Raw genomic sequence first — 19,020 nt, 5'->3', positions numbered from 1 at the left:
CATTAGTGAGATTTGTCTAAATCATTAGAGTTTTGTTCGAGTAATCAAGGTGGAAAGTCCCATCTATCGCATTTCCTGCCCAGATTCCAATATGACGTCAACAGACTGTTCGTGTTTTGAAAGTTAATTAGAGACTAGGAATAAAAGTGTATATACTCTTCAAAAAAGTAGGGGAACCTGAAATATTAATGACCGAATATACGTTTTGTCCACAGACATCCTAGTAAAGAACTTTCAGGTCGGTTTATCAACACACCGAAACGCATTCCATAGTTTGCACGTGCATCACTCAGTTGCCCGTACACGTGCGTGGGGTGTCATTCTCGATTTGACTATTTCCAGGAAGGTCGATTAATCACCGTGGACCATGTTTAAAAAAAAGTTTGATTGGGGTGCCATGGTCCCCGTGCAAGCACCCCCCCCCCCACACACACACACACATACAACATATGCACACACACGCACGCACACACACAACACATACACACACAACATATACACACACACACACATACACAGCATATACACACACACACAACACACACACATATACACACACGTACACACACACGTACATACACACACATACACACAACACACACACATACATACACACATACATACACACATACATACACACAACACACGCACACACATACATACACACATATATACACACACATATACACACACAAATACAAAAACACATACACACACATACACGCACATACACACACAACACATACACAACACACACATACACACAACACACACATACACAACACATACACAACACACACACATGCACACACACAACACACACACCACACAACACACACATACACACAACACACACACAACACAACACAACCACACACACACACACACACCTCTCTATGCCACTGTCCTGATACCAGCTCCCACCCAGGGTAAAAGGCTTAAGACCATTATACTGAATTCCCGCTCATTAAGCACTAGCTCAGCTACCACCAAACCCGGGGTATTGCCGGGGTAATATGTATGTTTATTATAGTCCAATGGGGATCGATCCCAGACCGACCGCGCACCAAGCGGGCGCTTTACCACTTAGCCCCCAGAATGAATAAATGCTGTACTTAGTGGTAGACCACCCGCAGAGGTTAAGATGGGTTCCTGACTGTAAGACTGAGATTCGTAACGAGTACCGACCCAATCGTGACATTTCCCAGATCACTTGGGAGGTGTACGGCTATTGCACCGACACTTCTATCAGTGTGCGTCTGTCTCTCTGTCTGTCTGTCTCTGTCTCCGTCTCTCTCTGTCTCTGTCTCTCCGTTTTAATTCAGGGTTTTGTCATATGCGTTATAACTTTTATACTAAAAAATTTAATACTTTTTACATACATTTACCAGGTGCGAGTGTTCTTAGGTTTAATTGTATTACATTACCTATGGATATACTGACACATGACTAAAGTATACATTACAGTATCGTTTACGCGTTTATGAACGTACGTGTTTGGGTTTTTTTGTTGTGGGGGGGGGGGGGGGGGGGTCTGTGGGTTTTTTGTGGGTTTTTTAACCATTAATGTTCTACACTAAAGCACACGAGAAAGTAATGAAATTTGTGAAATTTAAAACGCGAAGTATGATGCAATGTTTTATGTTCAAGCTAGGGTTGTCAAAAATACATCAAATCTTGAGTTCGAAGAAATAAACGAGTTTGTAATCTTACATTTACCAGCGAATGGGTGGCCCATATTGTTAAAGTTTGTTTTATTTAACGACACCACTAGAGCACATTGATTTATTAATCATCGGCTATTGGATGTCAAACATTTGGTAAGAGGAAACACACATACCACGGCCTTTGATTTATCAGTTGTGGTGCACTGGCTATAAAGAGAAATGGCCAAATGGGCCCACCCACAAGGATCGATCCCAAACCGACCGCGCATCAAGCGAGCGTTTTACCGCTGGGCTGTATTAGTTAATTCATCCTCTTGAATATGAACTGTGTCCTTGAATAGGTTACCTTGGGACTTTAATGTAGGTTGGTTTCTTGTGTATTTTTGTTTGTTGTTGTTTCTTGTTGTTTGTTTTGGGGTGGGGTTTTTGTGGTGGGGGGTGGGGGTGCCTGTGCGTGTTTTGTTCATTTGTTTGTTTGGGGGAGGGGTTAAATTTGTAAAAAAAATTGTTCTTGTTTGTATAATTTGGGTTTTTTATTTTGGTTTGTTTTGTTGTTTTTGTTTGTTTTGTTTCTTTGTTTTATTTCTTTTTGTACCGCAGTAATATAGAGTTGTCGATATTTATTACCGAAAGTGTACGCTTACAATTCTTCTGGTTCTGGAATAAAATAGGAACTAATGTCACAACCAGGTATGACCAAGGGATGATTCAGTTACTACTTGAACTTCTCAACAAAAATAACAACCCAGTTAGATTTAATATAAATATCTACTCAAAAGAATTTAAGGGTCAAAAATGTATAACCAATTAAGTTTCAGAGTATTAGATTGATGATGTAAACTACACCAATTTTTTTATTTATTGTTCCATATTTACAAAAAAAACACATAAACGTCACTGTATACAAGAAAGTCACATGACATGCTGAAAGTTGAAGGTTGTCAAACATGGATAAAACACATTAGAACATTCGTTTAACAGTGTGTGAATCCACCCCTGGCGCGAATACACTCGACACATCGTTGCCTCATGCTGTTGATCAGACGTCTGAAGAACTCTTGGGGAATGGCCTGCCACTCTGCCATAAGTTGACCCAGATCATGAAGGTTGGCCGGAGGGGCATGGTTATCCCGAACTCTCCTGCCTAATTCGTCCCAGGCGTGCTCTATTAGGGCCAAGTCAGGCGAATATGCTGGCCAATCCATCCTGGCGATACCTTGTTGTCTGAGAAAGTCCGTTACCACCCTGGCGCGGTGGGGTCTGGCATTGTCATCCTGCAGAACTGCCCCGCCGCCAATCTGCTGAAGGCCTGGGAGAAACAACGGCCGGATAATCTCATTCAGATAGCGGATTCCATTCAGATTGCCATCCACCACATAGAGGGGGGTCCTGTGGTGGATAGAGATGACGCTGCCACCACCGAACCGGTGACGTTGTCTAACGTTAACGTCAGCGAAGCGCTCCCCAGGACGTCTGTAGACACGAACCCGACCGTCGTTGAACTGAAGACTAAACCTGGACTCCGTGAACATCACTCGACCCCAATGAACACGTTGCCACCGCAGATGAAGTGTGCACCAGTGACGTCTGGCCGTTCTGTGACGTGGTAGGAGTGGTGGTCGAACAGCCTGGCGACGGCAGCGTAGATTATTGGCTCTCGGACGATTGCGTATGGTTTGATCACACACTCGAGTTCCAGTCGCAGTCCGCAGATTGTCACGTAATCGGCGTGCAGTGGTTGTGCGTTGACGTAGAGCCATATTGGTGATGTAGCGGTCCTCTCTATTTGTAGTGCTTCGGGGTCTTCCCGAACTTGGACGATTTCGAACAGAATTCGTTGCTTGGTACCGTTGCCACAGTCGGCCAACGACACTGACACCAAGTCTCAGAGCAACATTTCTTTGCGTATTGCCATCCTGAAGCCAAGCAATAGCCCTTCCTCGATCTTCGATAGTCAGTTGACGTCGTACCATTGTCAAATTTGGAGTGTGCACCGTACACGAACGCAAGCTCCGATTATACGGAAATTCAGCATTGGGAACATGGAATACACGTGCAAAGCGTGCAAATGAAGCGCTTTGTGGAAAAGCAAGCTATGGGCACTTAGCAGACCTTTCGCTTTCGCCCTAATTTACGTGCAAATGTAAGCATGTTTTCGCCATTAGAACTAGTCGACAGTGTCAATGACAGTTGATTTTAATTCATTTATGGGTTGCTTAGACCCACTTTCGTCAAAATGGAACAATACCATGCGTTCCATTATGGTCTAGCTAATATAATTGACATTCAGAAAATAATGTCGAAAATATCGTCTGACCCTTAAATTCTTTTGAGTAGTATATATATTACAATAAAATAAACAAAATCAGGTTTAACAAAGCTTCATGGTACCAAATTACAAAGTTATGTTCCCCTTTTAAATTGACAATTCTACAACATCAATTTCAACCTTTCACAATCAAACATAAATAGAGTTAATTAAATTCAAACAATGCTCTTATTCATAGTTCGCTGGTTTAAAATTAACAGCTGTCAAAAGTTCACGATAAATCCCAAGTGTCCTTCAAATGCTCATGTTGACGTCATGGTCACAAATCTGTTCCACTATTCCATTTTCCATGTTTCACCAAATCAACGACAGTTCTCGTCTCAAACTGCAAAATCACTAATGGCTGTGACGTCTGTTCGTCTCTCGAACTCGTCTACCTCTCATGGCTATGACAACCATCTCAGCCTCAAAACACCAACAAACAAAACTAAAACCTACAAGAAAAATGGGTCAACATACAAATGTTGTGTTAATGACACGACCCCTAAATCAACTGTCGGGGACAGTTCTGCAAATGTGCACACATGAAATAAATTAATTTCATAACCAATAGTTACCTTTAACTATTTATCATACACCTTAAATACTAGCCATATGCTAGTCACAAAACGATTCTACTACTATTTTGTAGGCTAATACACAGTGGAATCTCGGAACATAAATTGTGAACCACTATCCTAACACAAGTTCTTAAAATACCTCATTATGAACATTTGATACCTCCAATATTTTCTATATGTTGTAAAACTTTTAAATACACGCTAATTAAATTCATAATATTTAACTACATATATTTAACTATTACCTAATTATATACAACAACTGGTTTCTTAACTACACCATACAAATGCTTAAAGTGGCACAATTTTGATTAAATGCTATTTACAATATTCTGCCCAATAAACCAATAAAATACAAAAATCAATACTCACCCCAGCTGTCCACGCCAAATCCTACACATCTCTACCACGTTGTCATAACTTTCCAACACGTGCAAAGCCTGTAGCTATCAGGGTCCATCTGACTGAACAATGCAACCCACACTGGTTTTGTCACAGCAGCCAGAAATGGAAAATTCCATGCACGGATTACACGTGTGGCCTTAAACATCAAACTAAACAGCAGGGTATTTTATACTGAGCAGAAAAAGTAACGCACCACTATGAGTAAAACATATATACAAATATACACAAGTAAATCGACTTGTGACAACTAAATGTTTTGTCCTGATTTGTTTCTTATTGTTTTTAATACATGGTAACACGATCATTATAGTATGTACCGTGATAACATAGAGTTTTCTCCGACGTTAGGGTGTTTATCTATTTTTAAAAGACGTAAATGATTTTCATATGATTGATATATCTAATATATTTCTATTTATTTTAAAGGGACATTCCTGAGTTTGCTGCATTGTAAGATGTTTCCGACTAATAAAATATTTCTACGAATAAACTTTTCTTGTTTAGAATATCAGTTTCTGTATATTCAATGTGTTTCTGATCGTCTTAATATTTGTAAGAAGCCCAAACTAGATTTTGTCTTCAAATAATTTCGTACGTACGAAAAAATATTTTTTAGGAAATAAAATGAAAATTAACCTAGTACAAATATTAGAACGATAAGAAACACGTTTAATATACAGCCACTAATATTCTAAACAAGAAAATATATTTAATATGTAAGTTTAATCGTAGAAATATTTTATTAGTCGATAACATCTTAAAACATTGCAGCAAACTCAGGAATGTCCCTTTAAATGTCGATACTTTGTATTTGTATTACGTATAATATGTCTGTATGTTTTATTATTTTAATGTATTTTTAGTCTCTCATAACTGCATGATGAGTGACCTTTATATTGTTTAATAAGAATGTGTCTTATGTATTTTATTGTGTGTGTGTATGTATATATATAATATATATATATATATATATATATATATATATATTACTATTGTTAATGTGATTTTGTAGTCTCTCATAACTCCATAATTAGTGACCTTTATATTGTTAATTAAGAATGTGTGTCGTGTATTTTACTGTGTATATATTGGGTGAAACTTTAATAAAATATCTGTCTGTCTGTATGTTTGTCTGTCTGTCTGTCTGTCTGTGTGTCTGTCTGTCCGATCTATGCCGTCACTGGATCTGTTGATTTAATTTTAATTTCAAACAGTGGTTAAACGTCATTGTATGCGATATTCTGCAGGTAGAATGCTTATAATATACCATTAACAGTGGTTAAACGTCATTATATGCGATATCCTGCAGGTAGAATGCATATAATATACCATTAACAGTGCTTGAACGTCACTGTATGCGATATCCTACAGGTAGAATGCATGTAATATACCATTAACAGTGGTTAAACGTCACTGAATGCGATATCCTACAGGTAGAATGCATGTAATATACCATTAACAGTGGTTAAACGTCACTGAATGCGATATCCTACAGGTAGAATGCATGTAATATACCATTAACAGTGGTTAAACGTCATTGTATGCGATATCCTACAGGTAGAATGCATATAATATACCATTGCTGCTATTCGGAATAAGTATCATATGTGTCTGCAACGGGTTTTTTTCTTCTTCTTCTTCTTTAAGTGTGATCCCCATAAAATCTATAACACGTCACAAACCTTACATTTCAACTTTCTCGATCCGTTGCAGACCCTCTGCGATGATGTATGACGTGTTGCATATTTTACGGGAACCTCTCATCGTTTTCTAAACTTGGTGTCACAATTACCGTGTTTGGCCACTGTTTTAAACAATATGTTAAGGTAGCGAACTTGGTGCTGTTTTGAACGAAACTGTGTTTTGAACTGACAGCAGAAGACGGCTTTTTAAACAGAGATACATGAAGGTTCGAGCAGCGTTTGGAATTCCCTTCATTTTCTTGTATGTTCAAAACAAAATTATCAAATTATCGTCCACAAAATACTTAACCTGATAATACATGGCATTTATTCCTATTAGCATTGCCTATGTATTATTACTAGGCGCGAAGTGGTCCCTCAAAATAAATTCGCCTGCTAGGTGATTTCAACTGCCCTGTACCTAATTGGTATTTTCTATTACAGCTAACCAAATCAGTATGTGATCAATCATGACTGGTAACTGCAGTTCGCTGATTGGTGTCCGGTTTGGCAAGATTGCAATTATTAATTATTAGAAATCGAGTGTGAAGTTCGGCACACCACGCCGGTAAAAGCCGTTTCTTCAGGGTCCTGCTTAGCCCTAAAAGAACGAGGGTGTAGTCAAAGAGGAATCAGGGTAAAGTAATGGAGCCTATAGTTGTTACTATGTACTTTGTTTCAATATGCCCGACTTATTTTGGGTAGTGATTAATAAGCACTGTGATGTGTCATTGGCAAACACAATCATAGGATAAGGACTGTGATGTGTTATTGGCAAACACAATCATAGGATAAGGACTGTGATGTGTCATTGGCAAATAAAATCATAGGATAAGGACTGTGATGTGTTATTGGCAAATAAAATCACATTATAAGCAAATGTGATGTGTTGTTGGTAAAGAAAGTTATATTCCTTTCTTTGAACTAACTGTCCAGAGTTTAGAAGTGTATAAGCCTGATTCGGGTGCAATGCTTCCTCGACATTTTCAGGAACACAGAACCACAGATACACAGGCACACATACATACACACAGATGACCATCACCACCACCATTGCCAACAATAACAATAGCAGTACCAACATAACACATACATATATACATACGCACACAAACTACACATACATGCATACAAACACGCGCACACATCTATCGTCAACGTCCCTAACTGCGTTATGCTTCCAACTCCGTTAAGTTTTTTTATTGTGAACGGTTCGTGCAATCAACGTCCGATTTTTTGTCATCTGCTTGTCGTTCATTTGTGAGATTTTTCTTCACAGTTCATTAACAATAAAGTTCAGACAAGTAAGTACCTAACTACAAAATTATGCAAACCTCTAAAACCATCAATTTTACTAAGTCGTTTTTGTTTATTCCTTAAAATTACCGATATCGGGTGCACTTGACTCGTAGAAATTGACTTGAAATGGAGGTTGATTAATTAACATTTGGTACGTGTCACATAACCTCACACCGTGACACGTACCAGATCAACAAGGCCAAATCATTTATTTTTTATAATTTTTAAGCCCTATCTTGTTAGAATTTATTTTCAATTATTATAATTCGATCTACAAAAGGTTTGCTACATTTTTGTGCCTCTACTGTAGTGAATAGTATTCATAATCCATACACAACAATTGTAAATAATTTTGAGTGTATAAATTGTGTTAATTAAGAATCAATTCATAAAAAAGTATATTTTACAAACTATTCACTGTATGAACGTATTGACACCAAGTGTTAGCGACGGGTGTTGGTAAAATGCGGACCGGACCAGAACGCTTGACAAACTGAATTTTTCCTTTTAAAAACATATTATACAAAGTGTTCGTCAACTGTACATAGTTATGAAGCATATATTTTTCATGTTGTGGCCTTAAAAATGGAAAACGACGAACCGCACGTGCGTGGTACGATAGTTTTTGCAAACGCATGCGTCTGAACGCAGTTAGAAACGTCGCACTCTTTCCTGTTTACTGGAGGGTGTTTTACTTTTGTTTACTAGAATGGATTTGTTTTACGTCCACATTGTTGATTTTTTACTCTATTTTGTTTCATATATTGCAGCTGGAAAATGTAGAATATTATTTCCGTAAATATCGTATTCGTGTTTTTGTCGTTAGACGAATGCAGTTTGGGACGTCGATAGTATACACGTACTCACAGACACACACACACAAACACACACACACACACGCAAATACACATACACATACCCACATTCACTTATACACAATCACATACATACATACATTTTCGCGCTCACGCGCAATTACACAACCTCTCTGTTTCGTGGACTATCCCCGCCACTGGGGCGTAGGCTGGGGAGGGGGAGTTCGGGGGCTTCTGACGACCCCCTCCCCTCGCTGAAGCAAATTGCCCGCTTTCAGAACTAAAACATACACGTTTATACATATGGAGTTTCTGGTGGTGCAAAAACAAAATAGAAAAGGTCCACTTGGTTCATATTCGAACCCCCCCCCCCCCCCCTCCGGTCCAGATCGCGCTACGCCCTTGCACCACCACCTCACCCTTCCCCACTCCCACCCCTTTCAAAAAGCCTCATTTGAACAAGTCTAGCTATTCAATGTTTCACAAATCAGCTTGTTTGAACATCATACACATTGATCGCGCCTCACTTTTGTCACAAGTGCAACTCGGTGCATAAATACCTAGCTTCATTACAGCTAAATCTTATTGTCAAAATAACTGCTTGGCTATCACTAAACTTTAGAATTTGTTTCATATTTCTAATATTTAGCCTTCAAACCTGGATCTATGTAAAAGCAACAAGGGAACTAAAGTTCTGTATACTGCCATCATATTTTTCTGGTTTTACTGAAGTAAGGGCGATAACTCCCGTTTTATTAATACAAACTACTAAATTCAAGAGGTTATGTCCCTGCGAGTTTTTAAGCATTATTTGATCATCTTTACCGGCCTCGGTAGCGCAGTGGTTAAATTATCGGACTACAGGCTGGTAGGTACAGGATTCGCAGCCCGGTACCAGCTCCAACCCAGAGCGAGTTCTTAAGGGCTCAATGGGTAGGTGTAAGGCCACTACACCCTCTTCTCTCTGACTAACCACTAACCAACTAACCCACTGTCCTGGACAGACAACCCCGATAGCTGAGGTGTGTGCCCAAGAAAGCGTGCTTGAACCTTAATTGGATATAAGCACGAAAATAAGTTGAAATGAAAATGATCACTTTACCGGCCTCGGTACTAGCTCCCACCCAGAGCGAGTTTTAACGACTCAATGGGTAGGTGTAAGACCGCTACACCTTCTTCTCTCTCCCTAACCAATAACAGCTAACAACTATCCCACTGTCCTGGGCAGACAACACAGATAGCAAACGTGTGTGACCAGGACAGCGTGCTTGAACCTTAATTGGACATAAGAACGAAAATAAGTTCAAATGAAATGACCACTTCTCTCTCACTAACCACTAACAACTAACGACTAACCCTCTGTCCTGGACAGACAGCCCAGATAGCTGATGTGTGTGCCCAGGAAAGCGTGTTTGAACCTTAATTGGAGATAAGCACGAAAATAAGTTGAAATCAAATGAAATGCTCACGTTTGCCAAAATAATTCTACACAGAGTATAAAAAGTATGTATGTGTCGAAAGGAAACCGATGAATCGGCATATATAGCTATATACTAATAAATGCTACAACATATAAAAACATTTACACCAACGCTCATAACATTTTTTACACACAAAAAAAGGTTTTCTTATCAAATTACCATTAGATTGTATAGATTAATTTTTATTTTAATATAGGTATAAAGACAGCCAAGGTGGGCGGTTTTGCCTGAATTGTTATTAGTAATCTATAATAAAGACAAAACTGGGTGTGCAATAATTAATGGTGACGGTTTTTGCACAAAAAGAAATGTTGATGCAAGTTGGTTTAGGTTTTAACACGGAATAGTGTGTTTTTGTATGAGATTTGACACTATTGGTTGTTAGACTTAGATGTCAGTTTACTTTTGTCGCACATGAACTTATGAATAAATAAATTGCCTATGAAACATAATATCGTGTTTTTAGTGTAATTTGATTAATCGTTAATCGTAAAAAATAGAGGTATTGTGTGTGATATCATTTTCGCCAAAAGGGTTATAATGCTTATGAATAAATAAATTGCCTATGAAATATAATATCGTGTTTTTAGTGTAGCTTAATTAATCGTTAATCATAAAAGTAGAAAGTAAAAGTCTTGTATGTTATAATATCCTTTTGCACCAACCCTGTATGAATTCCAGATTTACATTTATTGCAACGACATTCAGAACAGAATAAATGTATTTTTCCCGAACACTGGTTTCATAGCTTCTTTGTTCCGTCTTTCTCGTCGTCGTCGTCGTCGTCGTCGTCGTCGTCTTCTTCTTCTTCTTCTTCTTCTTCTCTTCTTCTTCTTCTTCTTCTTCTTCTTCTTCTTCTTCTTCTTCTTCTTCTTCTTTCATTCGTATTTGGTTTCGCTTTTATTGATGTGAGATTCACCATTCTTCGTTTAAGCAATGTTTATTATGATTATAACCAAACATTTAAGAATTGAACGTGTAAGTTGTTTTGCTGTTTTGTCAAATGTGACAGAGCTGCGCTCATCTCTCTTTTGATTTGTTGAGCATTCTCTGCTATAACTTGTAATAGAAGCTTCGTTTTTGTGGCCTGTCATATACATTATGCGTCTTAGTCCAAAACCGGAGTCGTTTAAAGCCTGAATTGTGGTGGCTTAATGTAAAGTCTCCACCAAAACTTTCGTGTCTGTAATCCGACATTGTGATTGTCGTCTGTCCGTTTGTCACTGTCACTTACAGTGCAGACGATATTGGGATAAAAATAGAAACGATGGAATCCTCAGGGATTCCGTTCTTGACGTAACTGATACAAAGTAGTTCCAGTAATAACATTCTGTTTTTATTTCTTTACCGAAAAAGTGCAGTTTTCACGTTCATGGAAGAATGAACGGTTTTTTTTAAAATCACGTGATAGCATTTTCAACAGGCATAGTAAAACAATTTTAGATTGTTTTCTTTAACGACGCTATCAAACTAACAATTAATCGTGCGGAATTGTAATTGGTACACTCGTACATTTGAAGAAAAAAACAATTGTATAATAGTCCTACCACAATTAACTGCAATTGGTCTCTACATATTTTCATGAATATTTCAGAAACGTGATTGTGATGAGCGTTGTCGGGTGTATCAGCGTTGAAGAGGATAGTTCAGTTAAAGTTGTTTTGTTTAACGACATCACTAGATTACATTGATTTATTAATTATCGGCTATTGGACATCAAACAATTGGTAATTTTTACTTATAGTCTTAGAGAGGAAACCCGCTACATTTTACCATTGGTAGCAAGGGGTCTTTTATATGCACTATCCCACGAACAGCTACCACGGTAACCAGTCGTGGTGCACTGGCTGTAACGAGAAACAGCCCAATGAGTTCATCGACGGGAATCGATCCCAGACTGACTGCGCAGCGTTTTACCACCGGACTACATTCCGCACCTGATGCCTGGGTGTTAGCGGGATCGAGACTCGGCGGACGAAGCACAATGGTGTGGAAATGCTCGATTTTTTATTTTTTTACACTACACAGTAAATCGAATTACCACTTCGGGAACCAACCAAATAGTTCCCGAACGTTAGCGAAACGTTTGCTGGTTGAATCTGGGGCTTGTATCATCGTCTATCATATGACATTCATCCAACGTTAGGCGCAAAACCAGTCTAGCGAACGACCATAATCGCTCACCTTCTGAAAATGTCTCAAGACTTACTGACATGACATGTCCATCTACCCGACCGGGAAGGCGTGCAGCTTAGTGGCAGAGCGCTTGGCTGAGCTGCGATGGATATCAGGATCGATTTCCCTCAGTGGACTCGGATATCTGTCCGTTCCAAACAGAACCCTACTACTGGTAGATCAAATGTCTGATTCACTTTAAGGGTGAGGGGTGGTAGTATTTGTATTCGTGGTGTTTATTTCGATTGATACGCTGGAGGTAGGAGTTTTAGCCACATATATGTTACTTTTGTCGTTTATGGGATTTGATTTGGTAGTATACATAGTGAAAGTATATATATTAGGTTTATTGAGAAACGTATACGTTTATAAATCAATTCAGTACTAAATATTTTATGGATAGAGTAAAAATATAGTTTAGGTTACCTTTAAATTTAATCTATATTTTTCGGTTTTATTTTTGAAAATCAAATGAGTGCGTATGGCAAATATAATTTGTCGCAATTGTTCTTGGTTTGTTTAATTTGGTGATTATTACGTGTTATATGCTGGTTGTAATTAGTTACTATACTTTTCAAAAAAGTAGGGGAACCTGAAATATTAATTTTAGTATCAACTATTAGACCGAACATACGTTTTGACCACAGACATCCTAGTAAAGAACGTTCAGGTCTGTTTATCAACCCACCAAAAAACATTCCATAGTTTGCACACGCATCACGCAGTTGCCCCGTACACGTGCGTGGGGTGTCATTCTCGATTTTGACCATTTCCAGGAAGGTCCATTAATCACTGTGGAAAATTATTTCTGTCAATTATTTTCATTCTGTTGATCATACAGTTTGTATTGTTTTGTTTTTAGTCATTTTTATTGTTTGAATTTGCGATTTACTGATAAAAACACATCAAATTTAAAATTTCACTTCTGATCCCAATCGTCCTTCAAAATCTTTGGTAGTCATAAAACCTACCGTAATACTGAACTACCGGTTGTAATGTTTGCCCAGTTGATTCACTATTTTCATCATGTTATTTCATTATTCTACCCAAAATATTAGTTGTAACCCATGTAAAAATGCGTGGCGATTCGTTTGCAACCCTATATAGCTGTTTGGCAGTAATGCTAATATGAATAAACGTTGTAATCCAGATTCGGGCACTTTTGTTTAATTCGAGCAAAAATCAGCCTCCCCCCTCCCCCCTCCCTCCCCCCCCCCCCCCCCCCCCCCCCCCCCCCCCCCCTCCCCCCCCCTCCCCCTACAAGAATGGATCCCGTGCGCCTTTGAAGAATATGATAACTGATATAACCCTATGTGAGCGTATTTATTTACAGTTTTCAGTTTTGTTTATATATGTTCAGTATCATAGTTACAAGTGCCATATTTTGCTATTTTTACATTTATTATGATAAATAACTGCACATTAGTCGACTCCACACGTTGTCTTTGCACGAATAACTAGGGAATATTGAAATTGCTTGCACGTTGTGTAAACAGATTTGCGTTTGGTACGACTAGATTCCTATCTGATCACATCGTAACTAATCTTATGAAATCGGCGAATCCACAGAATTTGGCAAATTGACTGGCGGGAGCCAGATAGGACCGTTAGAGACAGATTAATTAAACAAAGACAGACAACTTGTAGGCAACATCCCCCGACATGTGTTGCCATAGGCGCAGGGCTCCCATTTTTGTAGGGGAGCAAGCTTTTGTCCGAATTAAACGAAGAGTCTTAGTGGGTAGGTGTAAGGCCACTCACAATACGATCTTCTCCCTCACTAACCACCACGAATTAACAACTAACCTCATGTCCTGGACAGACAGTCCAATAGCTGAGGTGTGTGCCCAGGACAGCGTGCTTGAACCTTAATTGGATATAAGCTCGAAAATCAGTTGAAGTAAAACAACAAAATCTTCAATAATTGTTTTCTTCTTGTAGATTAAATTATTTGGTAGCATTTTATCTGGACATATATTATACTTGGAGGTATAATCTGCATATTTCAAAGCAAAACATTTTTTAAAACAATTGTGGGAAGCAGCTATGAAACGCTGACTCCATATTAAAACTCAGACTGAGCTATCTTACTGAAACTATCAGTACCTTTTTGAAAATAGTGCAGATTAGAGTTGTCAAACACGTTTTGCATTTTACCTATCACTTGAATTCTAATACAGCTCATCATGCCCCCCTCCTCCCATTCCAACCAGCCACTTCTGTTATATCAAGAGCCCTTTCAGTTTGTCCGCCTGACAAAAAGACTGTCTATGCTAATTTTAAAAGGGTATCTTGTGTGAAGGCAACGGGCTTTTTCTCTCATGATGGGTGAGGTGTGGGTACCTTGTTGACATGATTCCACCAGAGAACTGTTCCAGCACGTCTGTTGTGGGGAAGACCTCTGATTTCGCCAAAGGCTTCTGTCCAATGCAGATCGTATTCTTCTAATTTGATTGAGCTCCTTTTCATAGCTTACATGTACGTCTCACGATTACCGCAATGAACGGCAAAGCAACTAGGAATTTAAGTTATTTTTTCAAATGTTTGAACCCTTTTTTGTTTTTTTATCTTTGCAAAGTTTATGTAACAAAATAAAGAGTAACCAAGAGTAAAATTGTTTGGCTTGGTTTGGTGGAAAATTTGTCAACAGTGTTTCATTTTAGTATTTACTTTGGACATGTCGGAACGTCCAGCGAAACGCCGCCATGTTGAATAATTCGAAAGTGTACACGCACACACATACATACACACACGCACACACACACGCACACACATACACGACACACACACACACGCACACACATACATACACACGCACACGCACATACTCACACGCACACACACACATACATACACACACGCACACATATACATACACGCACGCACACACATACATACACACACGCATACACACACGCACACACGCACACACATACATACACACACGCACACATACACACGCACACACATACATACACGCACGCACACATACATACACACACACGCACACACACATACATACACACACGCACACACATACATACACACACGCACACACATACATACATACACGCACGCACACATACATACACACACGCACACACATGCATACACATACGCACACACATGCATACACACACGCACACACAGGCATACACACACGCACACACATACACACACGCACACATACATACACACACGCACACACATACATACATACACGCACACACATGCATACACACACGCACACATTCATACACACGCACACACACGCACACACATACACACACACGCACACACGCATACACGCACGCACACACATTTATTTATTATTATTATTTGTTTTGTTTTGTGTAATAACACCACTAGAACGCATTGATTTATTAATCATGGGGTATTGGATGTCAAACATTTGGTAATTCTGACATAGTCTCAGACAGGAAACTCGCTACATTGTTCCATTAGTAGCAAGAGATATTTTATATGCACCACCCCGCATACATGACAGCACATACCACGGTCATTGATATACCAGTGGTGGTGCTCTGGAGCGGGAAATAGCCCAATAGCTAGATCGACCATGCATCAAGCGAGCAATTTGCCACTGGCCTTCGTCCTGCCCCTTATTAACAAAACACTTCCATGTATTATGGGGCAGATCCAATTATTTCGGGTAGGTGGGGCAGTGGGGACGGCCTAAGTGCATAGTTATGCACATAACTATTGGTCCAATCAGGCGGAATTCATTTTATTTTATTTTAATTTCTTAAATTTATTAATCCTCAACCATGCAATGCAATAAAAAAAACTTCATCAAATGTAGAATGCTGAAATCAAAAAGTACGTGCGGCCGTATATACTAATAGTATGTCTCGTCGAACAATTCTCTTTTTTCATTTAGATTTGGAAATAAAAAGTATTATTCGTCAGATATTTCAACGCAGGTAACAGTAACTTGAGAATGCTCACGTTTCCCTACGGCACAGTAACGTCATGGCCAAAAGGTAATGGTTCAGCTTGGTTTAGATCAAAGAAACCTGTTCATAATTTTGAAATCATCGGTCTTGTACACGGAAATAATTTTCTATATGCAGAAGCGCTGTTGCAATAATGACAGGAATTTTACTGGTTGATTTCTAATTCAGTGCGGAGCTACTTCCGGTATCTGACAGCTCGGATTAACGGTTGTGGATAAATGGCATAAGGCTGGCTTTGATGTCGTCTGTTGATCTTTATGGCATGCAGTGGGGAATCCAGACGGGCTTGGTTCCTCACCTGTTTAGTTCAAAATTGCAATCCTGATGAATGACAGTAAAGTTTGTTTTGTGACGCCACTAGAACATTGATTTTTAAATCTGTCATCGGCTATTACGTCATACATATATCATTTTGAGACTGAAGAATAAACCCTCTTTTGGCACATGGCTTGACTGTTTTATTTCGACAAAAAGGGATCTTTAATTGCGCTTCCCATGTAAGGATAGCACAAAAATGGCCTTTGTTGAACCAGTCTGGCATCACTGGTCGGTGCAAGTGTTTACCTACCCATTGAGACTGCATGTATCCTCTGTTGGCAATGTCTCTGGATTGTTTTATGGGATCCGAAAACCTACCAGCCTCTAGACCGATGGCCTTCCTGATGAATGACATGTAAACGTTGTGAAAAAGTTATCTTTAAATCTGTCATATTATATACGATATCAGAGACTCATATATCCTCTTTTGGCAATGGCTCAGATACAAAATTATTAATTCGAGCATGTAAAAATAGGTGTGTTCGTAAATCTGATTTTACGAATTACGAGTGTCTGTCTTGGTTTTTATTTCCCGATGCGAGATGTAAACGATATTATAATATCATGATTATTAATCCTCGACTGATTTTACGAAACGAGTGTCTGGATTTTTTTATTTCCCGAGCGAGAGCGAGGATAATACATGAAACCTGACACGAGTTTCGTAAAATCAGTACGACTTTCTTTATTATCCATATTATTATTGGGGTTTTTTTAGAAGGAGACGATGGAATGACATCATATTTCAAATTGCACAGTCTGAACACGGCCTGGGGTAGCAACGTCATGTTATGACGTCGCTTCCCAAAATTACGTCATCACCCTTGTTATTGCACGTGTACTTCGTATGATTATTATTAACTCGGTTATGTTGAACCATATGGATAATAAACTCGTATATCTTCTGTTGGCAGTGGCTCTTGATTGTTGCTGAGTTCAAGCTTCCTTCTTCTTTCGAGGCTTAGTCGATGATTGAAAATTCAATGTGCTCTAGTGGTGTCGTTAAACAAAATAAAGTTTTATTTCGAGGTGTTATCCTGTATGTTAGGAAATTGTTGATGAAATACCCCCTTGCCTTTTTTTGCCTAGATTGTAATTGCATAAAGGTTTGTTGAAAATAATCTGTATTAAAATGTTATCAATTATACTCAAGCCACGTGAGTATAAAGCAAATGTAAATATGGCAATTATTTTTCATGAGGAAAACATTTAGCTCTTTTAGTCTGAAAAAAGACAGAATATGTGGTGGCAGGGGGTTTCTCCTCTCACATCCTAAACCAAATGTTATGATTACCAGGGGCTAGTTGTTAATAGCACTGTTACAGCTAACCAAGAGTTAGCAAAATATACTGGACAACTAAAGGAAAACGCAAATATTTTAATATATATAAATGATAAAATTAATTCCGTAAACAGACTGTCAAAATGGGCTTACAATGCTCACAAGGCATTTATAATGTTCTTTTCTTACACAACCCTTGGTGAGAACACCATGCGCTATTTATGATAACAAATACCCTGTTTACACACGTACTGTGTTAACAATTTCAACACATACGACTTGCTTCTCAGTGACCAGGTTACCAATGCCATATATCCAATGAAAAACAAAACGATGGAAATCGATTACTCTGTGACGTATAGTTAACCTGACAATCATGTGTCTGTGACGCGAAAGTCAGCTACACGTTCAAAGGGTTGTAAATATATTTTAGTCGAAAAATATGTTAACGTTTGCTTACAACCTAGGGTTTTTGTTTTGTTTTTAGGATATGTAAGAAATAGAATAATACATTCGTGTCCGTCAGATGCCATTTATCTCACAACTCGTTGTTTAAAAACGAATCAAACTCGCTTCGCTCGTTAGATACATTTTAGAACAACTCGTTGTGAGATAAATCGTATCTAATGGTCACTCATGTATTATTCTCTATATACACCAAAACTAATGGGATTTGCATTTTTGACTTACAATTTAAAGTATGTTGCTATTTTAACATATTTTACCTATGGGCCTACAGTTTTCACTGAATGTGACAAATATACATAGTGTTAGACAATTCTATATTCAGTAGGGTTATCGAGTTTGGAGGACCATTTACCTTTTGGTTTTAGCGTTGCTTTTTTTTTTTTTTACTTACAATTTTGAATCTGTTGCTGTTTTTCGACGCCATATAACCGTAAATAAAATGTGTTGAGTGCGTCGTTAAATAAAAAACATTTCCTTCCTTCCTGTTGCTGTTTTAATAATATTTGGCCTATGGGCCAAAATGTTTCACTGAAGGAGGCAAATGACAAATAGAGGCAAATAG

General features: G+C 38.5%; 1 long non-coding RNA gene across 1 annotated transcript; it reads right to left on the bottom strand.

Annotated features, from left to right (window-relative positions):
• Positions 1-4,293: 4,293 nt before the first annotated feature.
• Positions 4,294-5,007, bottom strand: LOC121381003. The gene is made up of 2 exons (XR_005959030.1): positions 4,929-5,007; positions 4,294-4,430 (listed from the first exon to the last, which is right to left on the bottom strand). It is a non-coding gene; the product is annotated as an uncharacterized LOC121381003 (long non-coding RNA).
• Between the last annotated feature and the right edge of the window lie 14,013 nt (positions 5,008-19,020).

Source organism: Gigantopelta aegis, chromosome 9 (assembly GCF_016097555.1).
Source record: "Gigantopelta aegis isolate Gae_Host chromosome 9, Gae_host_genome, whole genome shotgun sequence".
NCBI classification, from domain to species: domain Eukaryota; kingdom Metazoa; phylum Mollusca; class Gastropoda; order Neomphalida; family Peltospiridae; genus Gigantopelta; species Gigantopelta aegis.
This window is presented reverse-complemented; position numbering and strand designations above follow the sequence as displayed.